Here is a 21,098-nt window from a genome sequence, read left to right as displayed (position 1 = left end):
TTGCTTTAAATAAAGCTAAAGTAGGGATTGCAGGTCCAAATGCAAGTTTAACTGTAGGTAATCACTGGGCAGGCAAATGTGGTCTTGAGTCTACTCAAGGTACCTTGGCTCCCTGGGCCTTGGTTGAGTAGTGATTGTAGGCTGTGGTCAGCGGCAACAGAAATGATTGGATAAGCTGAGAGGCCTGATCCATCTGCTTCCCCTCAAAAGCTCTCAATTCCTTATTGGGAATAGGGATAATCCCACTCCTTATCTCACAGTGGGGCTGTAAGTGCAAAGCAAATGAAATAATGCCCATGGAAATACTTTATAAAATGTAAAGTGCACCAAAGGCAAGGTGATTGTTAAAACAATTATTGGAATACTCCTAATTATTCACTGACTCTCATCATGCCCTGAGGGGAATACTCTATATTCCTAATAAGAACTTGGAAAAATTCAACAGTGATTTACAACCATAACTTCCCCCCATTTCTCCTCACTAATATCTATTCCTTTCCCCTTCTATCCCATCTCTAGAGAAGTGAAACCCACATGAGCCATTTTCTCTGAAAGCAAGTGAGGTATTGGCTAGCATGAAGAAGAACAGTTGATTCCCGTTACTCATAATAGGTATGTTCTGTAAAGTTGCCAAGAATACTGAATTAATGAATACTGAACCATTGCTCCTGGGGGAAATACAAGGTTAGGCTTCTAGTAGCTTCTGGTCACAACATATTTATCAACCAATCAACACATAACCTCATTTTATGTGTTTTTGTTAATGTTGGTCTATTAACATTGAATTCATGGCCAATAGTGCTGTAATTCATTCCTGAACAAAGCTTCTCTAACACACACATTTTCTCTGTAGGTCATATGACAGCCTTCTTGCATTTAGGAACTCTGAACAGCAGTATGCTCAGGGGTCATTTTAAGCAGTGAATTCACCAACAAAAAGCACATAAAAAAAGCAAAATGTGGCATTAATGGATTGCACAAAGGACACTTGCATGTAATGTGACAGCTGAAACAGAAAAGCAGAGTGTCCCCTTTTTTGACCTTAGTTGGGAATGTGTGTGTTGGGTTCCTCAAAATTTTCATGCCTCTGCACAAGTCTGCAAATGACTACAAAAGCATTGGGAGTACTGATTTTTGGGATACAAGTATATTTTAGCTTGTAGGTGAATTTGCAAATATGAATCTGCAAATTATAAGGATGTGCTGTATCTCTAGGGGCAGAGTTAGTACTACCTATGGAAATTGTAGGAAAACAGTTTTCAGATCATTTCCAGACCAGATTTCCTGATAATTATAATTGTCCAGCAAGAGAGCAGACTTGCCAGTGAGCATCTATCATTGAAGGTTCTAGAGGAAGGGCCACGATTGAGACTAACTTGGGAAAAGAATACAGGTCCTGAGAGAAGACCACAGCTCTGAGCTGAGCAATGATTGATGAAGGAATAGAATAAAAGCCAAATACAGGTACCATCGTTACTGATCATTCCCTAAAACCAATCTTCATTCTCTCATACTCAAAATGGGATTTCAATCAGGCCAATACCTAGTGCTTTAGGAAAAGTAAGAAGCAACTCTTAATTTCAGGGTTGTGAGTTCAAGCCCCACGATGGGCATGGAGCCTACTTAAAAAAGAAAAAGAAACATAAAATGTAAAAAGCAGTGCTGTTTTAAGTGGAGATGTGTGCATAAGTATCCTTCATTCTTGCAAGCTGTCACATGTTAGGAGCTAGAAGCAGCACTTAGTACATTACAGAACAGTGATGAGGAAAATGCTAAGAGATAAGGAAAGGTCATTGAACTGGAAGCATATGTTCTTCAGTAAATCATCAGAACATAAAAAACAGGTCTGGGGGAAGAAGTCACTTTCAGAAATGCTAAACCCAAGCAGGAAGAGAAGGTGCAGTGCACCTCCATGAAGAATCGAAAGATCCCCAGATCTACACAAATAGGAAGCAAGCTGTGTCCCTTTGTTTGTAAATAAAAAGCAAAATGATGTTGCCCCTTCCAAATAAAACGGATTGTTTAATATCAGGAACTCTAGGGCCATGCAGAAAAATTTGGTGCTTGGGGTTAAAAATGTATTTTCAGAGGCTAGGTTAGGGAGGAGAGGCCACAACCACCCTCACATATCTTCTCCCATCTCATGCCTGCAAAGAGGCAAAAGAAATTCTAGGAACATTCAGCCGGGAGCTGAGAGTTGTGGTTTGTTTGTTTGTTTGTTTAAAGCAGAGCCAAATAACATAGTAATAAATTCCCTTATTTCTGCCTTAGCCTGGCTTGTATTCTTGTATTGGATGGTGAAGGTGCTCCTGTGGGGCTCCTTTCCATTCCTTTTTTTGCTGGGATTTTATAGATTCTGGACTAGTGGGGACGTGGCTCCTTTCCACTCATGGGGCTGGGCTGGGTTTCTGATTTCTTCCCCTCTTTTCCCACTCACATCTCTAGACAGATAGCTAGCTGGCAGCCATGAAGACTCTGGGAGGGTGAAGTGCTCTTCTTTTGTTTTAATTTAAAAAAAAAATTCCACCTTCCTGGGTCACAGAAATTTAGTCCAGCTGCTCCCTTCACAGCAGGGGGGGTGGGGGGACTCATTCTCTTCAGTCTCCAACATCCATTCATGGTCTGGATGCACTTGGGCTATTGTTTAGTTCAGCTTCTATTCAAAAATTTGCCTTTCACTTCTGTTCATTTCTGGAACTTGAGCCTTCTTTTTCTTACTTTCAAGCCTAACCATGTATTAAGGAAAAAAACATTTATCCAGAATTTTTATATATTTAGAGTAGGGACTGGAAGGGCTCCCTGCTCCTGCTCCTGTTCCATTGGCCATAATGAACAAAAGTCAGCAAATGGTATTTCTCAACCCAAATTGTTAATTTTGAAAAATCAGGCTTTCAAGACAGTGGAACAGGTGGGTTGAATGACTACCCACTGCCCTTTACCTACAGTCACCAATTACTAACATGTTGCCACATTTCTTCTTTCTCTGTCTGTATTTGTATTTTGCTGAACTGTCTGAAAGTAAGTTGTAGATAACACACCACGGTTCATAACTACTTCAGCATACACCTGCTTCATAACCACAATACTATTACCACAAAGTTGACATAATTCTATGTATTCCTATATATAACTGATCTTCTAATGTCCCTGATTATCACCAATATCTCTCATTGCTTTTTAAGGATTTTTAAAAATATATTTTATGTATTTATTTGACAGAGAGAGAGAGAACAAGCAGAGGGAGCAGCATAGGGAGAGGGAGAAGCAGACTCCCCACTAAGCAGGGAACCCGACATGGGCTCTATCCCAGGACCCTGAGATCATGACCTGAGTTGAAAGCACTTAACCAACTAACCCATCCAGGAGCCCCTCTTTTATAGCTTTTTTAAAAGAAATTTAGGATTCAATTAAAGTTCATGCTCTGTGCCACTGATCTAAGTCTGCACAAAAATTCTTCCATCTTTTCATATTTTTCATGACACTGCTTTTTTTGAATAGTTCAAGTCCATTGTGTTATAAAATATTCCATATTCTGAAATTTCCTGATTATTTCTTCATGATGAGTTCTTTTCTTTTTTAAAGATTTTATTTATTTATTCATGAGAGACACAGAGAGAGAGGGAGAGGCAGAGACACTGGCAGAGGGAGAAGCAGGCTCCATACAGGGAACCTGATGTGGGTCTCGATCCTGGGACTCCAGGAGCACGCCCCGAGGCCAAAGGCAGGCGCTAAACCGCTGATCCACCCAGGGATCCCCAATGATGAGATTTTTAAAACCGTCATAGAATGTATATGTAAGTTAAAAGCATTTTAGTCACTTGTGAGTTTACCGTTGTGAATTTAGTGCATTAAGCACATTTGCATCATTGTGCAACCATCACCACTTTCTCCAGAAAGAGATGTATATATACTGTTCACTCATTAATTTTTACATTTATTAATGATTCTTACCAGAATTAAGTATTATATTGGTGATTATAAATCACCAATATTAAATGGTGATTTTAAAAAATTCAGTCATTCCTTTTACAGTTATTATTGGAATTTTTCTGTAGGGGGAAATAATTTGAATAAGCGCACTTCTCCTCTACATCTATAGAGGCCAGGAAAAAAGGTGGCATTTTCAAGTGCTGATAAAAGAACTATCAACCTAGATGAAAGGAAACTAAGATAATTTATCACCAGCAGACCTACCTTAAAAGAATGGCTTAAAGGAAATTCTCTAAGCAAAAGGAAATGTAAAAGCAAAAATCTTGGAACATCAGAAAGTAGGAAAGAATAGCTGAAAGAAGAAAAAGGGGGCAGTAAAACAAACTTCAACAAATTTAAAATAACCCAAATCATACAGGTGATCTATTCTCCAATAATAATAGAATCAATCTGGAAATCACTGGCAGAAAGATAGCAAAAAGCTTTCCAAACATTTGAAAACTAAACATCTCACTTTTAAATAACTCATGGGTCAAAGAGGACATCTGTAGGTAAATAGAAAAATAATTTAACGAAATGAAAATGAAAATACAGCATGCCAAAATTTGTGGAACACAGGTAAAGAAATGCTAAAATGGAAATTAAATGAATTAAATGCATGCCTTGGGAAAAAGGAAAAGACTCAAGTCAATAATCTCACTTCCAGTTTAAGAATTCAGAAAAAGAGAGCAGAATAATCTTAAAGCAAGTAGAAAGAAGGAAGTAATAGAGATAGGAGTAGAAAAATCCGTGAAATGGAAAACAGAAAGTGATAGAGAAAATCAATGGAACACAATTCTAGTTTTCTGAAAGGTCAGTAAGATCAAAATCTGTAACAAGATTGACCAAAAACAGAAACAAAACCAATCAAGAGAAAAGACACATATTATTAATATCGGGAACAAAACAGTGGATATCACTACAGACCCAGAACATATTAAAAGGATAGTAGGGGAATATCACAAACAGCACAACACACATAAACTTAACAGCTCAAGTGAAGTGGACCAGTTCCTTGAAAGCACAAACTACCACAACTCACCCAGAATGAAATAGATCATTTGAGTATCCCTATAACTATTGAATAAGTTGATTTGTGATTTAAAAACTCTGAAAACAGGGCACCTGGGTAGCTCGGTGGTTAAGCACCTGCCTTTGGCTCAGGCTGTGATCCTGGGGTCTTGGGATCTAGTCCCGCATTGGGCTCCCCACAGGGAGCCTGCTTCTCCCTCTGCCTATATCTCTGCCTCTCTCTGTGTGTCTCTCGTGCATAAATAAAATCTTTAAAAAACAAAAACAAAAAATCCCCAAAACTCCTGAAAAAGAAATCTATTGGCCCAGACAGTCTCACTGGAGAATTTTATAGAATATTAAAGAAGTTTAACAATTCTACAAAATCTCTCTGTAAAATCTCTCTCTACACAATCTTCTCTTCATTTTAAGAAGCTAGTCTTAACTGATGCCAAATTAAGGACAATACAAAAAAAATAGAGAACAATATTGCTCATGAATATAGACACAAAAATCCTTAAAATATTAGCAAACAAATTCTACAGCATAAAATAGATTGTACACCATGACCAAATGGAGTTTACTTCAGGGATACGAAGCTGGTTTAATATTCAAAAATCAATCAGTGTAATACACTATATTAGTAAGCTAAGGAATAAGAACCACACGATCATACATGGATGCAGAAAAAGCACTTGACAAAATTCAATACCCATTCATGATAAAAACTCTCAGAAAAATAGGAATAATGGGAACTTTTTCAATGTGGTAAAGAGCATTGACAAAAAACCTACAGGTAATACAACTTAATGGTGAAAGGTTAAATGTTTTCTCCTTAACTTTGGAAAGAAAGCAAGGATGTTTGCTTTTACCATCCTTACTCAACGTAACACTGAACATTCTATTCAATTCAGTAAGTTGAGAAAAGGAAATAAAAGATATTTAGGTCAAAAAGGAAGATATATAACTGGTTTTATTTGCACATTACATAATTGTATCAGTAGAAAATCCCAAGGAATCAAAACTAGCTATAAATAATATAGCTGTTAGCAAAGTCACAGGACACAAGATAAACCTATAAAAGTCAGTTGTACTTCTAAATATTAGCAATGGACATACAGACACTTAAATTAAATAACAATAGCATTACAATCACTCAAAAAAACCCCATGAAAGACTTAGGTGTAACTCTTTTAAAACATGTACAGGATTTATTTCCTGAACACTGCAAAATGCTAATTTAAAAATGTCAAAGTAGATCTAAATAAATGGAGAATAGATTATTATGTTCATAGATTGGAAGACTCAACATAGTAAAGATGTCAGTTTTCCCTAAACTGTTATACATGTTTGATGTAATTCACATTAAAAGCCTTGCAAGATTTTTTTAAAATTTTTATTTATTTATTTATTTACAATAGTCATGCAGAGAGAGAGAGAGAGAGGCAGAGACACAGGCAGAGGGAGAAGCAGGCTCCATGCACCGGGAGCCTGACGTGGGATTCGATCCCGGGTCTCCAGGATCGCGCCCTGGGCCAAAGGCAGGCGCCAAACCACTGCGCCACCCAGGGATCCCGCAAGATTTTTTTAATAGATATGAACAAGATTCTCATTCTTACATGGAAAGCTAAAACAATTTTGAAAAAGAGTGAAGTGGGAGGAATCATTCTATCTAATTTCAAGACTTACGATAGGGCTTTAGTAATAAAGACTATATTGGTAGAAGGAGAGACACAGACCAATGGAACAGAATAGAAGATCTAGAAATAGACCCACACAAATATGCTTATCTGACAAAGAACTAGTATCTGGAGTGTATAAAGAACTCTCAAACTCAACAGCTAAGTGAAAAATTATTTTTCTAAAAACATTACCATAAAATGGGCAGAATATATGAAGAGATATTTTACTGAGGAGGATATACAGATGGTAAGTAGTACATGAAAAGATATTCAGCATCATTAGCCATTAAGGATTACAAATTAAAACCACAAGGACAGCTTACTGCTCACCTATTACCAAGTCCTCTCAAGGAGAGGAGAAACTGGATCATATACATTGTTGGTGGGAACATAAAGTGGTATAGACTCTCTGGAAAACAGTTTCAATATTTCTTTTCTTTTTTTTTTTTTAACTAAACATGCAACTACTATATGACCCAGCAATTGCACTCCTGGGTATTTATTGCAAGCAATGAAAACTTAAGTCCGCACAAAAGCCTGTACATCAATGTTTAGTAGCTTTATTCATAGAGGCCTGAAACTGAAGACAACCCAGATGTCCTTCAATCGGTGAATGTTTAAACACACTTAAATAGGGATGCCTGGGTGGCTCAGCAGTTGAACATCTGCCTTTGGCTCAGGACTTGATCCCAGGCCCCAGTATTGAATCCCACATCAGGATCCTTGCAGGGAAACTGCTTCTTCCTCTGCCCATGCTTTTGCCTCTCTGTCTCTGTGTCTCTCATGAATAAATAAATAAAATCTTGGGCAGCCCAGGTGGCTCAGCAGTTTAGCACCACTTTCAGCCCAGGGCGTGATCTGGAGACCTGGGATCGAGTCCCACGTGGGCTCCCTGCATGGAGCCTGCTTCTCCCTCTGCATATGTCTCTGCCTCTCTCTCTGTGTGTCTCTCATGAATAAATAAATAAAATCTTTAAAGTAAATAAATAAATAAATAAATAAATAAAATCTTTAAAAATAAATAAATAAACACACTTAAACATACTTTGTACTACCATGCCATAGAATACTATTTAACAATGAAAAGGAATGAACTATTGGTACATATTAGTATGACTTAGATAAATCTCCGAAGATTTAGGCTAAGTGGGAAAAGCCCATTCCAAAAGGTTATAATATTGTATGAATTTGTTTATATAACATTCTCAGAATAACAAAAATTTATACTCAGAATACTATGTTTAAAAATTATTTGAGGGGTGCCTGGGTGACTCAGATGGTTAAGCATCTGTCTTTGGCTTGGGTCATGATCTCAGGATCTTGGGATCGAGCCCTGTGTCAAGCACCCCACTTAATGGAGAGTCAGCCTATATTTCTGTCCCTCTCTCCCAGCCTCAGGGTTGTGTGTGCACATGCACACACACACTCTCTCTCTCTCAAGTAAATAAATAAAATCTTTGAAAAAAAATTATTTGAATTGTTTCTTTTCTCTGTGAGGTTATTTTATTATTCAATCAATTTGATAAACATTTAACTTCCTTTGTTTTTGTTTGTTTTCCAATTTAGCTTGTAATTTTTCATCCTCTTTTGTTTTTGTTTAATTTTAGTTTTTGAATATGTAAAATATTTACATAATTGAAAATTCTAAATAATATAAAAAAGGTATACTCAGTGAAATCTCATTCCCGTACTTTCCTCTTACGTATGTTCCCCCCCAACCTCACTTATTATAGGTCATAAAATATATTAGAGTCTGATCTATAATTTCTGTATTTCTTTTAGGCAAAAAAATTATATATTCCTATTTTTCTCTTTTTTATCATATAAAAAGTAACATACTATATACAAGATACATTTTCTTTCTTGCTTTTAAACTTAAAAATATATACTGAAAAATCACTCTGTATCAGCTCATAGAAAAGATACATTCTTTTTAAGATCTATTCTTTCCTCTTTTAAAGATTTGTTTATTTATTTATTTTGGAAAGAGAGAGAGAAAGCGTGCTTGAGCACAGGGGAAGGGCAAGAAAGGAAGGGGGAGGAAGAGGAACAGAATCCCAAACAGACAGCAAGCTGAGCATGGGGCCTGATGTGGGGCTCAATCTCAGGACCCTGAGAATATCACCTGAGCTGAAACCAAGAGTTGGTGGCTCAACCAGCTGAGCTATCTAGGCACCCCTGGAAAGATATATTCTTAATAAATATTTGATGATTGAAATCTGATTGAATATTATCACTCAGGGACTTAAGCCAATACTAATAATACAGAAGTATGAAATCTAAAAATCTTTCATTGGAACTCTGAGGTACATTGCTTATATTCTGCTCTATTTCATAAATATTTTAAGGCAGTTAACACTATGGGATAAATTTTAAGGAAAGGATAATGTCTTCTAAACTATGGGGCATCCTTTGCTGGTAAAAGCTTTCATTTTAAAGTAAATGAGTTTTACACAATTTGAGTTTCATTACTTTTAAAGATTCTAGGTTTTTTTTCCTTCAAAACATTCAGGCAAATTCTTGAAAATAACTTTCAGCCTATTATGGATAGTTTTTGGTTTGTGTTTAACTTGCATCTTTGGGAGTATCTATTCCTGAGCAGTGAAATCTTGCCTCTCATCGTGAACTCCAGGCTGATCTCAACACACTTTTTATGGCTGGCTTGCCTACTCTGGGGACTCTGCAGGCAGAGAATTGCTTCACGACAGCCTCTCTACATAGCAGATCTCCAGGGAAAACTGGATACCACTCACAGTGGGGGTGCTTAAAAAAGTAGTAAAACTTGTATAGCATCAGTTTTGGATATGCTTGCTTTGCTTCAGCTTTAAAAGCATAAGAGCCAGATCCTAGTAGTTGGATATAAAATATGTGTCAATCAGTAGGAGTATACTAATCACAGTTGCTTTCAAAAACCCTGTACAAAACAAGAAAATGTACCAAAATTCTAAAATTACTTCTTTAATTAAATGTAGCCAGATAAACACAAACATTTTTATTTTTTAAATTAAAAAAAGAAGATTTATTTATTTATTTGACAAAAAGAGAGAGACAGAGAGTGAGAGTACAAGCAGAGGGAGCAGCAGAGGGAGAGGGAGAAACAAATTCCCCACTGAGCAGGGGACCCTGATGTGGGACGTCAATATCATGACCTGAGCTGAAGGCAAATACTTAACTGGCTGAACCACCCAGGTGGCCCTAAACACAAACATTTTTAAAAGATATTAAAAGTCAAGAAGTTTCTCTGTCTTGAACACTACTTGGTGAAGCACAGGACCTTGCTACTTATGTAACATGAGGATTCCATTATGCTTGCATAGTCCAAATACAATGCTGAAAACTTCGAGTAGATGTTCGTAAACAAATACATGTAGTAGTTTAATAATTGTAATCAGGAACAATTTTGTTAATAGTTATTTTACATTGATGGTTAATACAAACTTCTATTTAGTTCATATACTTTCTCTAGGATTTTACATTTTGATCCATATCTTGGTTAGTATATTTTGACTTTGCATACATTTTGTAGCTAAAATCTATAGTACTACATTTAAGTTGTGCAGATTTGTCCAACTGCAGTCAGAATAAAGATATATGGGGCACATTGGTGGTTTGGTGGTTGAGTGTCTATCTGCCTTTGGCTTGGGTCATGATCCCAGGGTCCTGGGACTGAGTCCCGCATTGGGCTCCCCACAGGGAACCTGTTTCTCCCTCTATGTCTCTGCCTCTCTCTGTGTCTCTCATGAATAAATAAATAAAATCTTTTAAAAAAGAAGATATTTATTTGATAGGCATTTACATCAACCTATATTGTAGGTGTGTGTGTGTGTGTGTGTGTGTGTGCATGTGCATGTGTGTGGTTAGCCAAGAGCATAAATGTTAATACTAATAACATCAACATTTATTAAACTCTGCATTGAGTGCTTTATATTCATCTTATTTAATTGCAAGTTTATCCTCAGATGAGCTAAGAGGCTCAGACAGGTGAAATAACATGTCCAAGAGGTTGTAACATATTAACATATTAACACAGCTTGTAAGAGGCTGTACTGAGATTTCAAATGCCTGATGACAACTCCCTGAGAGTCCCAGACAGGTGAAGCTGAGATATTCTTTAGAAAGGCCATTCTCTACTCTGCATGCTCATTACCATTATACAGTTCAAAGGAAAATTGTTTCTCTCTTTTTTTTTTCTTTTTGGAAAATTGTTTCTCAAAAAGGTTTCTTTTTAAAGATTTTATTTATTTATTCATGAGAGAGAGAGAGAGAGAGAGAGAGAGAGAGGCAGAGACACAGGCAGAGGGAGAAGCAGGCTCCGTGCAGGGAGCCCGATGTGGGACTCAATCCCAGGACCCTGGGATCACACCTTGAGCCAAAGGCCGACGCTCAACCACTGAGCCACCCAGGCATCCCTCAAAAATGTTTTAATGTAAAGAGAGCTGGTTCCAAGGAGCAAGTTGAGGGAGTCCTGATCTCAATCAATATTCCATTTAGCTCAATTTGCTGGCCAAGAATGAGAGAAGGGTCCAATAAAATGACCAAGTTTATGAAAAAAAAAAACCCATAGATAAAAAGCAGAGATGATTCTCTTCCATCTTCTTTTAACTAGAAAACTTTTCCAAAGTGAAAAACGAATATATTCTAGCCAGGATGGAGTCATTTCCCCCATTATTGTTACACTTGTTCCTATTATAGTCACATTAGAATAACTACTACCACAAATTATTCTTGTAGTTGTTCAAGTCATCTCTCCCTCTTATATTGTGATATTATTTGCTGTGAATAATGAATGGATAGAAAACAGCACTTAGTACAGTGTCTGAGATACATACCTAAAAAGACGTCTTCATCAGGCTACAGTTTGTGCTTAGGGAAAGGAAAAAATGGATTCAGTAGTTGAAAGCAGAAATCCTGGCAGATGATAAAGTTATTCAAGGAATATGATGGGAAGTTCTAGAAGTTGGTATCTGTCAGAGTGGTTCAGAAAGGGGTCATAAGTAAGCTGAACAGAGCACGACGTTTGCGAGTTTTGAAACAGGAGGCATCAGACCTAGAATCATTTATTTACTCATTCATTAAACATTAATTAAGTGCCTTTTATGGGACAACACTATACTATGTGTTATGAATATAAATGAATAAAACTGGCCTCTTCTTTACAATCCAGTGATGGAAGCAAAAAATTTAAACAATTATAATACAATGAGTTATATTGGAATATAGGAAAAGAAAAGGTTTTATGAATCCAGCAGGGAAAAATGACTAAATCATATTGGGAAGGCATAACAAGTAAGGTAAATGAGGTAAAAGTAGCCTATTCTTTGAAAGCTTTTTGAAAGCTTCTTCAGCTTAAGAAGAAGGCAAAGCATTACAGAGACAGGAACAGCTTGTAAAAAAAATATTGAAAGATAAAAAGTTATCTTGTATTTAGAAAATGGTAACACTTTTAGGGGATTGGAACGCAGGTATGTTAGGGAAAGTGAAAAGATAATACAGCTTATAGTGATAACCAGATAGGTGTTTACAAAATACTTTGGATACCATCCCTCAGCTGGTGGGGGGCCACTGAATGTTTTTATCATAGGATTGGCATTTGCTGGAGATGCATTTACCATGAAAGTAATGATGTTAACTTTTCAGAGCTCCTCACCTGCATGGAACTTTCCAAGACCCTGGGGAGATACTGAGCAATGTGCCCAAGCCCAATTGTTTTTGCCACGTTTGAAAAAGAAATTATTTTATGGAGGGAGCTCTAAATTGTATAATCTTCAGCCTTCACAAAACCTGGATTTTCTCCTGGCATGACCTATGACTTATGACCCTGGCAATGAGATAGAGGATAGGATGGAGGGGAAGGAAGAGGCTGGTAGGAGCCATAAAGAACTGGATTAAGGCAATGACAGAGATGATCAAGAGAAGGGGCAGGCCCTTAGGAGGTAAATCAATGGGATTTGTAACAGGTTAATATGGGAATGGAGTGGATGGAAAGAATTTTTGGAAGACTCAGATTTTTAATGGGTGCCGAAGAAGATGGTGTCACTATAATTGAAAAATGAAGTATATATTTGGGAGCTGGAAAGACAGTGAATTTATCTTTGGTAGGAAAGAGAATCGTGAAAGAGAGGTGTTCAACAATGTTAGTGCGAGATACTGGAAAAAAATGGAGAGAAATGAGAACTAAAGACTTTCTATTGAGTTTGGTAATTGGGAAGTCACTGGTTACCTTAGGAGAAAACAAAGGACGGAACCATTGGGTGGTGTGATAAACTCAAAGGACAGCAGCAAGCAAATTATAGCCCTCCCTATAACTCTCATGACTTTCATGAGTTCAAGGTAGAAGAGCAGTGGCTTTTGGGGAGCAGGTGAGAGCTGAGCTCATCGAATAAAAGACAATCCTAGTCAAGAGGGACCAAAGAGGTGGTCATGCTGTGGGGAAAGGGATTCAGACACAGGGGAACCAAACAGACTCTAGCAGAGTTTGGGATTTTTGGAATCAGAAGCCGAGTGACTGGGGCAAAAGGCTCTGGGAAGACTAGGAGTTAGGCTGCATTGATGCTGAAGAATTTCAGGATGGCCATAAAATGCCCCAAAACCCCAGGAAGAAGATAAGGTTGTCTCCAGAGTCCAGGGCATATCTGAACCAGTAATTACCAGGCAAGAGAGCTCAATGATACAGCAGACAAGATGTGGGGGATCAGGGAATCAGGGAGAGCATACCCAGAAGGGAAAATTTATGGTTGGGGAAGGGATGCAAGGCAGCTCCTCTTGCCTCCAGGCTCTGGAATCTGAAGTCAGCACTTCCTAAACTCAGAGGGGAGATTCAGGCCCATTGCCCTTTGTATTTCTAACAATAGCACTGTAGTCTTTTGAATTTATCACGTGATCACTCTGAAGTTTCAGAGAGGAAAAACTGGAGATTTTGCTACAAAGATTCCTAAGGGGAATCAAGAAAGACATGGTATAGGTCTGGGACTGTTCACTAAAGTACTCCTAGCAGCAAAAACCAAAAGAAACACAGCTGGAATCATTTTATGAATTGCAGGGAAATTGTAAGATTGAATTCAGTCGAGATAATTGGTTTTTAAGTATGTCCTTTTCTCTCTCTCCTATTTGATATTATTAACATGAAGTCTTTTTAAATGTCAATAATTTAAATGTAATTTAATTTCTTTAATGAAATTGTTTAATAATAGGAGAATGTAAGAATAGCTTTTGAGCAGCAGCAGCAGGGGAGGATGATGAGGGCAAGAGGGAGCGCTCAGCTTCAGAGGGTAAGGAAGGTGCCTTCCATCTCTCCAGAGTAAGTGGTTGATGCCAGTGGAGTCCCTTTGAAAGGGCTTCTGTTTCAAGTTACCTCATCTGAATGCAATGGGACTACATGCCAAATGCCACTCAGGAAATGTAAAGTGTATTAAAATAGGCAGCAATCCAATAGTATTAGATATGGTTCCTCTGCACACAAAAATCTAGGATTTAAGTCAAGTTGGAATCTGGAAAACAGATTGGACTGTCACAGCCCCATAGCTTGATATTTAAAGACCTTTACAATTTACTTTTTGCAAAAACACTGAATCATATTCAACTCTGAATCATATTCTAAACTCCCCTCTTTTTGAACGCAGGTCTGAGTTTATCTATCCTGTAATTTGTAAAGTTAAGCTTTTGGAAACTGGGACCAAGTAGAGGACTTTATATTTATCTCTATTTAATGTTATCTTGTGATTTTGAAATAGGCCATATTTCTAAAGCTGTCCAGAGTTCTTGAATACTATTTTAAACCATCCAGTATATTAGCTTTTTCTCCCAGCTTTGTGCCACTGACACCTTCATCCACGTAATTGATTGGAAATGTGGAGAAGACGGGGTTGAAGACAAGCTCTTGAGCCTTAAAGAATTTCCTGTGGGTTGACATGGATCACTTAACAGGGGGAACAGAAGGAACATCGACCAGGTACCTGCCATTAAAATGATTCTTTGCATGTTTTGCCACATTTAACTTTTAATAATGGTAACCCAGCTAGTAAGTGCTGGACTTGGTTTTTGACTCTATCTGTGTAGCTCCAGTAGGAATCAAATTCTTCTAATTACTTAAAGTTCTTTACTTGCAAATCTACCAATCTGCCTTTACTTCTAGCTCTTAGACAAGATTTCTACATTTTGTCATAAGGGCCCCAGGACAGGGCCCTTAAATATTTGGCTGAAATTCAAATACACTATGTGAGTTTCTCTCAGTCTTATTGAGACTAGGGTGGTATTGATGTGGTGGCAAAGAAGGAGAAAGAGGATAGTCTGATGTGATAGGGTTTGATTTTCCCACAAGATGGGACTTATATGTTTGTGGTGCCTTTTTGATATGAAATATATTATATATGACACTTAAATGTTACAATAAATAGAAATGTGTTTTTTAAAAAAGATTTTATTTATCTGAGAGAGGGGGGAGGGGGTAGAGGGAGAGGGAAAAAGAATCCCAAGCTGGCTCTATGCTCAGTGTGGAGCTCGAGGCTGGGCTCGTGCTCATGACCCTGAGATCATGACTTGAGCCAAAATCAAGAGTGGATGGTTAACTGACTGAGCCACCCAGGTACCCCAAGAAATTTAGTTTTTCATAATTCATGTAGTATCATGTATCATGTTATATAATTTTTTTCTATAGTTGCATTTTTTTTAGGGTTTGGAAATTTTAGGGGCCTACTCTAATGGGGAATTCTGTGACAGCTGAGAATATTCCTCTTAATACTCCTGGCTATGGTAATAACAGAAAGGAAATAATAACATTTAAATGCTTACTCTGAATCAGACGTTGTATAAAATGCTTTACATGTATTAGGTATTATCTCACTTATTTTGCCCAACAATCTCCTGAAATGCTTCCTATAATGACCTCCATTTTATGGATTAAGAAACAGGTGGAGGGATGCCTGGGTGGCTCAGCGGTTGAACGTCTGCCTTTGGCTCTGGGCGTGATCCTGGAGTTCTGGGATCCAGTCCCACATCGGGCTCCCTGTAGGGAGCCAGCTTCTCCCTCTGCCTATGTCTCTGCCTCTCCCTCTGTATGTCTTATGAATGAATAAATAAAATCTTTAAAAAAAAAAGAAATAGATGGAAAAGTTAAGTAATGTACCTAAGAGCTGTGGTTTGAACCCAGGAAGATGGTCTTTTCCATTGCCTGAGTCTCTAGTCATTGTTGGGAGAGAATCCTCCAGGGAATCTCTTGAATTTGTCTTGTGAGCAGAGCAACTGACTGCTTTGTTCTGAATTATCTTTTCAAGAAGTTTATATAATGAATAGTCTTAGAAGATGTGGTGTATCTCTGTTAGACAGCAAATAAAATGTGTAAATGAGAATTTGACTCTTCTACACAGGCTAGAAATGTAACGTAGTTCTGATTAAGAACATCCTGAAGCAGGGCTTCCAATTTAAGTTTGCAAAATAGAAAGGCACTTTGCTGGGTTGCCTTGGTTGGTGCCCTTAAGGGATGTGAACTCATTTTAATGGATAAAATAAACACAGGGGAAGATCACTCCATCTGGGTTTGCTGTTATTTTAGAACTTGACATCTTTCAACAGAAGAACCTACCAAGTGTCAAGAGGTACAGGATTTTAGAAGAAGAGCTATTCTGGAATAAATGACACTTATTTGGGAAAATTGTAGCAGTTTATTGAAGAAACTATGCTCTTAGTTTATTCAGAAAAAGGGATTATTGGAGAATGTACAAATGACAATAATTTTACTTAAATAAAATGATTCTGATTACTATGCATTTTCAGATTTTGGGGAGAAAGAATTTGGGTTTTCCAGAAGGAGATTTTAGAAATGTTTACCTAAATTGCATGCAAGAGGCATATACTTGAAAGGTTGAACCCAGAGGTTTTATTCAAGCTATTTAAAATTTCAGGCACATATCTCATCTCTCCCTAAATTTTCTGCTTAGCAGCTCAGGCACAGGGCTTACTCAGGACACTGTGTGAAAAAGTAGCCAAAATATGCAGGCTCCCAGGCAGGGTTTGGTCAGTGGCGCATCAGAGCACAGATTTCAAATATGGGTGCATGGATTTCCTTCTTTTTAATTTTGCAATTGGATTAATGGTAACAGATCCAGAGAACGATAGTTGGTTTCAAATAGGAACAATATTGGCTGCAGCTGGGCCAGTCCTGGTGCATGGACTCTAGACTTCAATAGACCAGTGGTCCTCAGACTTTGGTGAACATCTGAACCCCCTAAAGTCTTGTTCTTTTAATCTCAGGAGCCACCCAGACAGTGTCAGATTCTTTTGGTCTGGGGTGGGGCTGAGAATCTGCATTTCTAAGAAGTTTCCAAATAATCCTGATCCTGCTGGTCTGAGGACCAGGCTTCAAGATCCACTACATTGGTCTGTTCTATGAGATTAAACAGAGCCTCTGGTCTGGGAGGGAGAGGTTGTTAGAAAGGTAAATATTTAGGCTATTTTCCATATTTGCCTTAGGGAAGATAAGAACTTTTGCTTCCCAGAGGACCCTCCTTCCACTTCGTACTGATTTTTGTTTTCTATTGTATTCCAATTTTCCATAAGTTAAAATGAAGTCCTGTCTTAGCCTGTAGTGAACTCAGGTGCAGCCCCTTCTCCCTTCCTTTCTGTTTTTCTTGCATCTGTTTTTTTCCTTCCAATGTGAAGCAACATCCGCTAATTTTTAGGTGATTTTTCCGGACAAAATAATGCATATTATGCAGCCCTCTCCTAAACTGCAACAAATGACCATTAAACCCCTTCCAGAGTGGGAGGGAGTGAGTTTCCTTTTGCTCTTAGATTTTACCTATTGAATTTCTGAGTGTTGTACATCAACAAATTGCATAACCTTTAAGGCTAATACCCTGAGACAGGGACACTGTAGAGATCCCATGAAAGAAAAAGCTGTTTTTTTTTTTTTTTTTTCCTTTTTTCTTATCTGGTTTCTATTCTTGCTAGGACCTGCACCCCCATACCATTCTACACAAACCTCAGAATGCACATAGTGTATGTCCTTCTTATAAGAGACAAGGTGCTAATGATTTCTCTAGAATAGATAACATCTAAGGAAGGACCAGGTAAGAATGACTGGATGAAGCTCTCATAGGCATATTCCAGACTACCAGTGCTAGACATGGGTTACCAAGACCCCTGGTGTTGGGTAATAAGTGATTAGACCTTGTCCTCATTCTGACCAGTTCCTGGATGCTTCAGAGGGCATGTGTACCAGACCTCAGTGGTCTAAAAACCCCCAGGCCCTGAACGAAGAGGAGACTCCCTCTTGGCCTTTCCAAGTCTCCCGCACACTCCATCTGTATCTCTTTCTACATCGTCAATAAATTGCTGGCTCACATTTGATTTCCATCCTGCATAAAGCCAAGGACCCTCTTGGATGGTCCTCTGGGATCCCCCTCTCTGGGTCCTTAGACCCAGTCTGCCTGCATCAACCTCACCTGGACTTAAACTTTTAGTAAGTGCTTGCTTTTCTTTCTTTTTTTTTTAATTTTTATTTATTTATGATAGTCACAGAGAGAGAGAGAGGCAGAGACACAGGCAGAGGGAGAAGCAGGCTCCATGCACCAGAAGCCCGACTTGGGATTCGATCCCGGATCTCCAGGATCGCACCCTGGGCCAAAGGCAGGGGCTAAACCGCTGTGCCACCCAGGGATCCCAAGTGCTTGCTTTTCATATAATAATGGTCTTTCATTTGGCTGTTGCCACTTTTTTCTTTTTTAGATCCTTTCCAGTGTATTCATCCCACATTAACTGTATTCATCACATTTGAGATTTATCATATGCATTTTAGAATATTATTAATAGAAATAGATTAGTGACCATTGTTGGTCACTAGAAAGACAAACTGTGTTTATTCTTTTGGCCAATTGATAGGTATACAGTAGCTGCCTAGAGTCCTAGGTTGAGATGAATCTTGACTATATCTATGCTTGGTGGGGAAGAATGCCATCCTCAGTTATGTCTATGTTGGGCCTCGTAGGGGAACATGACTGCATATGAGTCCCACACGAGTGGACTGTGTTTGCTTAATCTTGCTGAGTTTTAATTTCCTAATCTGTAAAACCACAATAAAATGACTACTTCATAGGGTTTTGATAATTAAATAAGTTAATACATGTAAAGAGCATGGCTCATAATAGGTATGCAATAAAGGAGGCTGTTACAAATGAACTCCTGACATTTAGGATGGGAGACTTGGAAGAACCATTGTCAAAAATATTTGAAGATGGATGAGAGGAGTAGTATTTTCTTTGCAATAAGTGAATTAGGGCCAAAGACTACATATTATACAAAGGGGAATTACACTGAATACAAGGAAGAACCTTCTAAGAAGCAAACCTAGGCAAGCAGTGTAATGGGTTTCCATGTGAGGCAGTGAGCCACCTCACCCAGAAAGTACTCAGATGATTCTCACTTTAGATGGGAGGTTGGAGTCTGTGATATTGGAAATTCCTCAAATTCAATTATACTGTGGATTTGCCTCCATGACTTTTGGAAAATCACCCTCTCTCTTCCCATTTTACATTATCCCCAGTGATGTCCGATATTCATGAGATTTAAGAGATTACCATAAGGAAAATTAATCAATCCCAAGGTTTAAGAACCAACAGACAAAATGAAAGGACAGCAAATATAGATTTATTTTCTTCGTTTTAAAAGAAACAAAGTGCGTGTGATAGGTGCTTTCCTTACCCAGGGGCTCAAGCCCTGAATATACCCATTTAAACAGTCGAAGGTTGACACTACTAACAAGAGGATGCTCAGAAAAAGCACATCAGGACGTGGCAATTGAGTCCAGCAGCCCTGGGAAGAAGCACATTACTGTGGCTGGATGTTTCTGGTACAGTGATCAGGAGTGAAATGATTAACAGTGTTGGCATTTAAGTGATCATAATTAGGTTTCAAAGTTAACAGCCCATTGAGATAAATAGTGGAAGTTCACACCTCTCTCAGCGCTATTGTTTATCAGACTGTCAAGTTGCAGATTCAGGAAGACAACATTAATGTGGCTTTGGACACTAATTGCCCAGAGCCAAGTTACATCCACCTGGGAGGGTCCTGTGGGTATTTGTTCAACTAAAATGTCAGGGAATATGCAGTGCTGGGGTTCTGCATTGCCTAACAGCATACAACATTGCACTGATACTTCGATGCTCAGAAGGCAAATGATACGGGAACATGTTGTAATGTTTGGTACAGAGCTCCTGGCTGAATAGTCTGTTTGCCTCAGTTTATCCTCTTAGATGGCAATGAAATTGCTCACTTGGACAACATGGTTTCTGACAGGGATCAAAAATTAAATGATTTAAACAACAACAACGAAGAACTCTTTGCTCCTATGACAGGTTTCATAACTCCTGTTATTATCCGAAAGGACTTAATACGCACATTCCGTCAATAGAAGAACACTGAGAGCATAATTAAATTAATTTTAATAGAATTCTGAATTATTTGTTCACAATTAAGTTTACACGCATGATTGCATGCTGCCTGATGCTCAGTAAGGGTGGAGATTGTACAGTTTCAGTTTGCAAATTATTAATTTTTTTCCCAAAGACTTTCAATAATTAAAGGCAGCAAAAATGGAGAGAAAGAACTAAGCTTTAAAAAAGAATATGCGGCAACATTAGAGTAGTGGTTGTCTTTTCATGAAGTTTCTTAAAGGAATGAAGACATTGGTGGTTTGTTATTGCGGTCAACTTGAATAATTATTGAACGTCACTAAAAACTGATACCTTCAAATGAACCAAAAAGAAGCTGAATTTGGGGGCTTCCGGTGTCTTACCAGGTCACCTTGAACTGAGTTTTGCTTTGCTTTGCTTTTTTGTTCCCCACCCCTCTACCCTTCAGGTTAGAGAAGGATTCTGGAATTGTCTCTCATAAGCAGTGTGACTAGGGGCTTCACAATGGCCGCAGAAAGATGAGGGCCCCCAGGGTGTGAAAAGGCAGGAGAAAAGGAAAAGAGGGGAGGAAAAGAAGAACCTAGGGGAAGGGGTGAAAAGCTGCTGAGGAAATAAATAGGTAGGTGTCATCAGTCACTGCAGGTGCCAGGACCATTGTTTTCTCAATTAGAAACAGATGTCTAGCTTCTGCTTCTTTGAGGGAGTTCTGCCTTAGGAAGCTTTTCCTCAGGAGAATTATACCAGAAAGAAATGGCTGCCATCCTTCTGAAAGAGTAGGAGGTGTTTCCATTTCTTACTGTTGAGTTTTCCAACTGGCACATGCTGATGCCTGAGGTACTGAAACCGAGGAGTAGAGGCCACCTCACAGACCTCTGAACCCAGATGGACTGGAGAGCAGACCAGTCACTGGAGTCCAGCCCCTGGTGACTGAGGAAATATCGTGTTTTATTGTTACATAAATAAGAGTAAATTATCTGAGGCCAAGCGTTGTGCTTTATTAATTTTAATATCCTCAATATAAGCTCAAAGCTTA

Source organism: Nyctereutes procyonoides, unplaced genomic scaffold, assembly GCF_905146905.1.
Source record: "Nyctereutes procyonoides isolate TBG_1078 unplaced genomic scaffold, NYPRO_anot_genome, whole genome shotgun sequence".
NCBI lineage: Eukaryota > Metazoa > Chordata > Mammalia > Carnivora > Canidae > Nyctereutes > Nyctereutes procyonoides.
Note: the sequence above shows the minus strand (reverse complement) of the source record.